We start from the raw sequence: 10,609 nt of genomic DNA, 5'->3' as shown, positions 1-10,609 counted from the left end.
AGATGTTCTAGATGACATTGAGAGCACCCAGGGCAGGGGTCAGCAACCTGCGGCTCTGGAGCCACATGTGGCTCTTCAGCTCCTCTCCAGTGGCTCCCTGTGGAATTTTAAAATGGAAATGAATAACTGTTATTTGTTTACATTTAATTTTTATTTATCATTGTTGTAGGTCTATGGTACAACGGCGTATTAGGGCCACATTTAGGAAAAAAAAAAAATCTGAGATTTCGAAAATAAAGTCGTAATATTATGAGAATAAAGTCATAGGTTTACGAGGAAAAAAAGTCGTAGTATTGTGAGAATAAAGTCATAATATTATAAAGTAGTAATTTTATGTGTTATTTTCTTTTTTCTCGTAAAGTTCTGACTTTATTCTCGTAATATTACGACTTTTTTTTCTCGTAAAGTTCTGACTTTATTCTTGTAATATTCCAATTATTTTTCTCGTAAAGTTATGAATTTTTTTCTTGTAAAGTTATGACTTCATTCTCGTAATATTACGACTTTTTTTTCTCGTAAAGTTATGACTTCATTTTCGTTATGTTACGACTTTTTTTCTCGTAAAGTTATGACTTTATTCTCGTAATATTACGACTTTTTTCTTGTAATATTAAAAAAAAAATTCTCATAAAGTTATGACTTCATTTTCGTTATGTTACGACTTTTTTTCTCGTAAAGTTCTGACTTTATTCTCGTAATATTCCGACTTTATTCTCGTAATATTCAAAAAAAAATTCTCATAAAATTATGAATTTTTTTCTTGTAAAGTTATGAATTTATTCTCGTTGTTACGACTTTTTTTCTCGTAAAGTTATGACTTTATTCTCGTAATGTTACGACTTTTTTGATAAAGTTATGACTTTATTCTCGTAATGTTACGACTTTTTTCATAAAGTTATGACTTTATTCTGGAAATCGCAGATTTTTTTTCCCTCAATGTGGCCCTAATACTTCGTAGTAAATTACATTTGCACTTGGGCCCTCACTGCATTTGACTTATATACTGTATACTTAGACTATAAACTGTGTTACCTTCATCACAATGCTCAAATGTTTTTGTGGCTCCAGACAGATTTTTTTTTTTTTCTTTTTGCCTAAAATAGCTCTTTTGATAGTAAAGGTTGCTGACCACTGACCCAGGGGAATGATCTGAGTATATTGGTACATTTTCTGTTTCACTACAATAGAATAAAGCTCATTTGGGTATAAAGAAGAAAACAATTTTTTATGGGTCCATAAAATCAGTCTCTCATTCATCGTCTATGGAGCAGCTCCAGACTTTATACCCCATGACATCACAAGTTTGAGACTCACTTCTCTGGCTTCTGGCTTTAAGAGAGAGTAGCTCCCAAATATTGATTGCACTTTACTAGGCCATGGAAATAACATATTGAAATTAATAATTAAGGTGGTGTCCCCCTTTTTAATCCACAAATGTCAACCTCTTGTTGATGTTATTAAAGGTTTAACCATAAAGAATGAGGTCACCATGAACTTACTGAAACATGTATTGAATGCTTGTAAAGCAGCTACAAATATCAATATTCCTCTGCTGCACACCAAGGAAATTCCACTCATATCTGACAGATGTTATCATATTTACTATGTTAATGAATAGTTTTTATAATGGACTTGATCACACAATGATCTACCCCCAATCATATAAAGCCTATCAAGAGTTATTTATTTACAAATATCCATTAAATGTATACCCTTAAACTGCAGACACACTTCTACATCACAACACATTTTATGTGAACTACCTCAATAAATAAATTCCCAGAATGTTACAGCACAATCATTTACTTATTTTGGTTTTAATATACTTGTAATTGCCTTGCTTTCTGCAGGGTCCAACAGCATCACCAAGCACTTAACAATGACCATGTCACATTGACTTTAAAATTAAATTTGAGCTCTGTGGAGTTCAAATCCAACTTAATGATTTATGGGATATATTTAGATAATCAAATAAGTGATGTTGTATGAAAATGTATTTTGGTTGGCAGTGAGAGGCAGTTGTGTATTTGTTTTACGGACAGAGTTTTGAAGACACACAGGTGTACGATGAGCTTATTTTTCAATCTTTTATAAAGTATGCCATCAATATCTGGAGTTTTATTTTTTTCTGATGGATTGTTGTTGTCCGAAAATGAGAACACGAAGAGTCCAATCTCATTAAAAAAGAAAACATAATAAACCTCTCCACAATGTCATCCCTTTTTCCTCATGTTGTTATTGAGGACTTCTAAATGGGCTCGGCCATTTCAGGCTAAATAGGCTTTGTTAGGAAATTCAAGGACAGCTCCTTAAAAAGCATTTTCAGTGGTTATGTAACCATTGAGACAATCTTACAAAGGAAACATGCAATTGCTGTTATTCGTCCCATATGAGTTGGATGCTTTAAAGTTCAGTTAATCCAAATCACAAACTTTTTTTTGTCCTATTTAACCTTAGTGGCATCTTGTCATCTACACACTGCAGTTTTTATTGTATTTGTTGAGGGTTTTCTCCACTGCTGACACAGTTTGTTGCACTGAAATTATAATAAATGACATTTGGAAAACTCAAATTCAGTGCAATCTAACCATATAAAAGTCTACAACTGTAGCATCAAAAATCCTAAATATAGTGAGTAAGGGCCAACATTTGTCTTTTTATAATCTGTCAATATGCGTTACATTAACACATATCTCTTTGGACTATTATCTCTGTACATTGCATATTTTTATTCTTAATACTGACAACCTTTGTACATCCTCTAGAATATATGTTTGTACATTCTTGCATCTCTTTCCCTTTTCAACAGTAACATTGTACATATTTTAATGTTTAACGTTTCTTGTCTATGCACCAATACACCAAAGAAAACTTCCTTGTATGTGTGTTGGCAATAAATCAGATTCTGATAAACAATCATTTACTGAGAATAATCCACAGACCTCTTTTCAAAACGTGGAAAAACGTCACAGGAGCTTCCAACAGACTGATCTACTTGAAGTACCGTGTATGATTCACATTCAACGTGGAAAGAATGAGAAAAATGTTGCATTAACATCTTTTAAAGGTACAGTACGTAGGATTTTGTGGCATCTAGTGGTGTGGTTGCAAATTGCAACCACCTGAAACTACTCCCAGGGCTGGAAATAAGCACCAGCCACGCTGCTAAAATATGCAAATGGCTGCTAGATTAGCTTCTCTCAGAAGCCAAACAAACAATGGTAATCTATTGAGTGGCAGGTGGACAAAAACAGTTGATTTCCAACCCAGTTTCGCTCACTCCTCCCTTTCCAAGATTGCGGTAAGGTGAGCCGCCAAGTGTAAAACCGTGGTAACGCCATTCGCCTCGCTCAGAGGCCATCCTTACCATAGCAACACTACTTTAGGAGCAACAGAAGTCAGACGGCGGCTAGCGGTACCAAGGTTTCCCACTCTGTGACTCACATTTCTGCAGTTTCGCAGGTGTATCGGAGAACTACGGTGGCCTTCAGGTAACGTAAAAACACAACAGGCCCTCTCTAGAGTCAGTGTTTGGTTTGTCTGTTCTGGGCTACTGTAGAAACATGGTGGAGTCTGTGAAGAGGACCCGCTCCCTATGTAGATATGAAGGGCTCATTCTAAGCTAACGAAAACAGTTTCAGGTGATTATACACTAAAGAAAACATTGTTATGAATATTATATTCCATGTCTGCTAATAGATCCCCCTAAATCCTACACACTGGCCCTTTAAGTGAGTAAGGCCGTGTCCATTAGGTGATATTGCATCAGTAATAACATGCTGTTCATTTGCTTTAAGGCTAATAAATTATGTCAATAGCTCTGCGGTTATATAACAAAAATATGGATAGCAAATACATTTTCTTATACAGTGGCACATCTAGACTCTAAAGCCTGTACTTAAGAAGAAAAATCAACAGATTTGTTTCTAGTAAAACTTCTACTTGCATCCCACATTGTACAGGCAGCCGGTACAAAGGGCTGATGTAAAGCATTAGTATAAAGTTAATAAGTAAATATCATCACCTGAGCTCTATCACAAGCACTTCAAACCTGTGCCAGCTTTTAATGACTAAAGAACAGCTGTGGTCAAAGATCCTGTTTTAACATCTGAGTCTGGACCTGCATAATGTTATCATATCTCAGCAAATTTCTGTTTTTCACACGTCAGATCCTATAGGAGCAACTTCAAGATCAGAACTAGAACTGTCGATTAAAGTCATAATACATCGATACTGAGCTCATTTATCATCTGTCTTTACAGCTATGTTTTATGTGCACTGTTCTCAACTCCCTATGTGCCGATATACATAAAGCAAACAGTTGGTCAGCGGCTGCTTTTAAAGGAAGAATCTTTCTTTGTGTGAGTTTATTGTCACTGTTTCATTACTCTGTTTTATTACATAATTGTTTTTACATTTGCTTAATTGTGGATGACACAACTGGGTATTACACATGTTGAACAAAAGCAAACAAATGAGATGAACAGTATAATATGTTTATCAGATGAAGCCTAAAGGATTTTGAAACAATACAGTTGAAAGCCCGATGGACGTCTCTGAACAACATCAAATAATCCTGACTGATTATCAGGGAAACATTTTCCTCTTGTTATCAAGATTGTTTGTTTTCTTCTTGAGCTGAGACGTAAGGATGATGGATTGTTTCACTAAGTGGATCAGTCAGTGTGTAGTGTTTGGGACACACTTCAAACATACTGGCAATCATATTAGGAACTGTTACTTCCTTATCATCACTAATATCTCCATCATATTTCTGACAGATTACTTTGCAGCTTATTGACTTAAAGAAATCTACACATTACACATTTTTTAAATTTTTAGCAGCATGTTTCATGATATATTTTGATTTACTATCAACAGTATATCTAGGCCTATATGTGCAGTGTTTTACAGAAAAACGCTACTATTAACTACTTTACTTACATAGCATTAAATTAAGGCTGTCAAAGTTAACGCGATAACGCGTTAAAGGAAATTTATTTTAACGCCACTGATTTCTTTAACTTATTGCGTTTTTTACCTCGTAGTGGACTCAATTTTAAAGCTAGAGTGAAAATACCGGCATCATATGAAACTAAAAAAACCTAAGGAATCCATGGGTACCAACCAACCAAAATTTCGGCGAGGAAAAACTGGCATTTTCAAAGGGGTCCCTTGACCTCTGACCTCAAGATATGTGAATGTAAATGGGTTCTATGGGTACCCACGAGTCTCCCCTTTACAGACATGCTCACTTTATGATAATCACATGCAGTTTGGGGCAAGTCATAGTCAAGTCAGCACACTGACACACTGACAGCTGTTGTTGCCTGTTGGTCTTGAGTTTGCCATGTTATGATCTCAGCATATTTTTTATGCTAAATGCAGTACCTGTGAGGGTTTCTGGACAATATTTGTAATTGTTTTGTGTTGTTAATTGATTTACAATAATAAATATATACATAGATTTGCATAAAGCAAGTATATTTGCCCACTCCCATGTTGATAAGAATATTAAATACTTGACAAATCTCCCTTTAAGGTACATTAAGAACTGATGAAAAATGTGTGATTAATTTGTTATTATTTATGGACAATCATGCGATTCATTGTGAAAGATAAATATTTAAATCAATTGACAGCCCTACATTAAATATCTTAAAAGTTAATGTTACAAAACTTGACAAATTATCAAGGAAGTATTTTCCCTCTGGAGCTGGTATATATGACAGCTTGTGTTATTGTTTAACTAAGGAGGGGACTTTATCTAGGCATAATAACATTAATGGTTAATTTCTCGCTGCAACTTTTCAGCTATTCAATATATTCATGTGAAACATTTCCAGGTAGATTGACTGACTATCTTTTTGCATTCTCCTTGTTGCCATAGTGCAGCTTTTATGGCTGTGCTGTGGGACGCTCCTTCATAAGAGACATCACAAATGTCCAGCATTGCATAAACACACATACTCTTCACCGACCTCACCCTTATCTCATGCAAATACTCCACTGCATTGCAACATGTTTCAATAGCTTGTGTTGATTTTCAGCATGGCAACCACCAAGAGTAGTGTGTCATATATCAGGACTGGATTCTGGGGAAAAGGTCTGCCGTGCTTAATATTGTACAAGGACGTTTTTCTTAGGTGACCTTTTATTTTCTGCTGTTGATGGATTAATTCATCATGAGTTGTTCCCTAAAGCAAATAGGATTGAGGATATGGTACTTTTTTGGACCAAAGAGCAAGAAAAAACTTGATAACATTAGTTAAAGATGACCAAACGCTCTACGTGGACCACAACAAAGTCCATTTTTAACATGTTATCCAGGTTTTTATCCATTATATGAAGGATAAAACATCACAAATGAACAAGATTAAGAGCTAACAGCTCTGTGAGGCTGTACTAAAGCACAGTCGAGCTTCTAGCAAAATGCTCAACATCCGCATGCTAACATGCTGCTGTTGAGCAGATACAGTATAATGGTCGCCATTGTAACCATCTTATTTTAGAATGTGAGCATGCTAACATATGTCTGTCAATCACTCGCAAACTCCGATCAAACGGTCAAACTAGGCAGCGCTGATCAAATATGAATCAATATCCTGTTACTGTAATGCCTATTTCTCTCCTCAAATGTGTTCAGAAACATCTTATAGTGTACTGTTTAGCTGTAAAATGATAACGTTTGCTCCGGCTGGTAGGCGGTGTTTGGTATTTCCTCAACTGATCTCAACATGGCTGCCCGGTCACAAACTTTCTCATTTGACATCTAAACAGTACACTACAAGATGTTCCTGAAAACATTTTAGGCGAGAAATAGGCATTACAGTAACAGAATATTGATTCATATTTGATCAGCGCTGCCTAGTTTGACCGTTTGATCGGAGTTTACGAGTGATTGACAGCTGCTCATAGACGGCAGGCTCCAGCTCAGCTCTGATTGGTTGTTTTCCTCCAGTCTGTGAAATCTTGCAGATACCATTAGGAGTTGGAGGACACCAGAGGACACAGAGGCACATGTTTTTTTTTTCAGATTACCTGTCTCATGCACTACTGTCAGGATATAGTGACCATTTTATAAAATCATATAATCATATTTGCTCCAATTCTACCCACTGCTGCTTTAATGCAAACCATCTGGTTTAGTCTAGTCTGTAGGATTCATCTTCTGGATATCTGCACAGAATTTCATGGCAATCCATCTAATAGTCATTGAGATATTTCAGTCTGGACCAAAGTTGTAGACTGACTGACCAGAAGACAAATATTGCCACAGAGCCAACAATAGTGTGACTAAAAAAAGACTTATTTGTACTTTTTATTCAGTTAATCTTACTCATGACTCAGGTTACAGCCTCATTGACTGGCTCACCTCTTTTATATTGCTGTTGCTCCCCGTTCACTATCTCTCTGTGTACACAACCCAATATGTAGCCTCTTCCCAGCTTTGAAGATAAGAACATCATTCACGTCACTCTTACATCCACTCTGTCAACAGACCTGCGTCCTCTGGAAGGAGAAACAAGAGACATTGGAAGCTCACTAGCTATCTAACTAATAGTTTAGCCGTCCTCTCAGAGAGTTAACTCGGCATCTGATGTGGTGTCTTCAGCCAAAAAACTCCTCTTTGACATTCAGCTACTGTTTTACTGCCTCCATACTGGGCAACACAACTCCTTGGTTACTTAATAAAATAACGTCACACTTTAGCAATTCTTGCTTTAACTTTTACGACCCCGATTTCTCATTTTCCAGTCAACAGTGAGTACAATGCACTTATCAATACTGACTCATGATGATGCACGGAAAGTTCTAAGTTTAGAAAAAAATCAACAGAAACTTGATCCCTATCATCATCATCACAACGTTCAATAGAAACACAGTCATTTATTAACTGAACGAGATGGGATTGGCACCGAATCACGTAGGTTTTGGGTGTGTCCAAAGGTACATATCGTGCTGGAACGATTTGCAAATTCATGTTTGCAAGCAAAACACACATGAAATGCTATTTTTTTTCCATGGCGACAGGAAGACAAACCACTTCTCTTTTTACTATAAGGAAGCGGTTTAATTCCCAGCACACACGCAAATAATGAAATGGAAATGAGAAAACATGTATACACTGATGTGTGTGATAAAGTTAAAGGTTATATTTATTTGTATGTAAAGTGGTGGCAGTGCTCATGAAGGTGTCTCTGGTTGGGACTGATTCTTGTAATATTTAGTCGCTTGCTCATTTATATTTCCTTAACATTGTCTCTGAAATATCTACATTTATCTAAGACGCCTGCTTTTCTGTTTCGTTTCTTCTCCCTTCTGTGTGTTTGCTCTTGATTTGTGAGCTCATAAGCAGTAGTACTGGAGGAATAATTCACTGAGACTCACCACGAGTTAATAATATATGTATTCACTTATTTTCCCAATGGTTTGCTTACATAACGTTTGTTTACATAACTACTAACATTTACTGTGTTAATCTTTAAATAAATAATTAAAAGAAAAAAAGAAGGGTGTACTCTGTGTGCTCTTAAAAACCTAGAAATGTACTTAACTGGAACAGGGAAAGACTAATTTGAAGAAGATGTTTTAGTATTTGTGCTTCATCCTGAAACACCGGCTAACAGACCAGTTTTATGAGGTGTGATGTGATTTTATGTGAGTGAATGTAAACCAGACGATCCATTAAGCCCTTATCTTTAAAAAGAAAGACTTGCTAGATTTGTTTTAATCCCAGAACGAGCTGTTGAATGAGCCAAGTGACTCACCTACAGTACCTTGCGATGGTATGGCATTTGAGGTTTTTCCCATTTTGTTGCAGTACAACGTGGAATTTAAATGGATTTTATGTCTTGGATCTACACAAATTGGTGAAGTGACATGAAAAAAAAAAAGTTTAAAAAAATTAAAAAAAATAAAAACTGAAAAGTGGTGCGTGCATATGCATTCACCTCCTTCGCTATGAAGACGCTAAATAAGATCTCTCCCGTGTGCCAAGTGTGTTGTAGAGCTACGGTGGCAGACGCCAAAATGCGAATTTCTCTCTAGAGCCATTTAGAGCAGAGCCAGTGCGTAGTGTGTGTGTGTACGTGGGAAGTGAGTGGTGAAGCAAGAGAGAGAGTGGCGGCAGCGGGAGCGAGTAACGTTATCATCTCCGGCCCAAGCAGGAAATGTTAACAGAGTTTGGTTTGTCCGTTCTGGGCTGCTGTAGAGACATGGCCGCGCAACATGGTGGACTCTGTGGAGAGGACCCGTTCCCTGTGTAGATATAAGGGCTCATTCTACAAATACATTTATTATCAGGTGACTAACACTAAAGAAAACATACTTATTAATATTCTATTCTATTTCCCCTTAATGGTTACACACTGTTCCTTTAAATAAAGTCCAACTGTGTGCAATCTTAGTATATATATATACCTGTTCTGAAAGGCCCCAGAGTCTGCAACACCTCTAAACAAGACCATGAAGACCAAGGAGCTCTCCACACAGATCAGGGATAAAGTTCTGGACCACAGTTGGGTTATAAAAATATATCCAAAACTTTTGCAAGGTACTGTATCTGTAAATCAGGCCTGCACTAGAAACTTATGAATTCAAGCCGACATGAAGTTAAAGCCCACGTTCTCCTGATCAATAAAATGTAGAGACGAAGCCAAACAACCAGTAAAAGGGAGTCATACTTATAGATAAGCACAAAAGCATATTTGAACTGCATTAGGTGTTAGAAGCAAACTTTTAGAAGAACACCATCGCCACCCAGTGGTGGAAATATATACAGCTACATTAAGCTTCAGTAAGCCCCCTGTGTGCTACCAAACACTAATATGCAGAGTAAATGAGCATAGACTGCCCACTATGGCGATGAATGGAAATCACATGCAGTCAACAGAAAGTGACGCATTTAAATTCAGTGTAAACCAGGGCCATTACAGTAAACTAAAACTGAAACTAAAATGAAAATAAGCAGTGAAAAATATTATTAGTAAACTGAAACTTAACTTAAAACTACATCCTTTGAGAAAAACTAAACTGAAATACTATTGCCTGGTTAAAAAAAAACTGGGAAAAAAATAAAATAAAAATAAATAAAAACGTAAATTAATTTCATATATATTTTTTTTATATATCACAACCAAAAAAAAAGACAGCATGAATTTCTGTCAACTCTCATGACACTGAACCACAGAAATTGAACAGACTTGACTTTCCAGGAGATGACGCTATGAGGTATTTGCTTCAGAGCGGACACAATTTTCGTCCCAGGAACAATTAGGACCTCAGACTCAATGTTTTCAAATCTAATCTAATCCTTTTAGCTTTCCCTTAGGGTTTTTATAATTACTATAATTTTACAAGATAAGATATTCCTTTATTAGGTATAGTAATTTTAGTTACTTTTAACTTGTGTCAGGAAATATTTTTTATATAATTTATTCATCGTATTTTGATGCTTTTATTTGCATGTTTCCTGTGTAAATGGTCTTAACATTGTACTGTGATTCTTTCACCCTTTGTGTGAAGAACCTTGAGATTTCACTGTGTTTTAAAGTGTGCTGTATAAATTAAATTCATCATCATCACTAAAGTAGCGCGAAGATTAAAC

The sequence above is a fragment of the Sebastes umbrosus genome, chromosome 14, assembly GCF_015220745.1.
Source record: "Sebastes umbrosus isolate fSebUmb1 chromosome 14, fSebUmb1.pri, whole genome shotgun sequence".
In the NCBI taxonomy this organism is placed as follows: Eukaryota; Metazoa; Chordata; class Actinopteri; order Perciformes; family Sebastidae; genus Sebastes; species Sebastes umbrosus.
The sequence above is the reverse complement of the archived record's forward strand: the minus strand, read 5'-3'. Positions refer to the sequence as shown.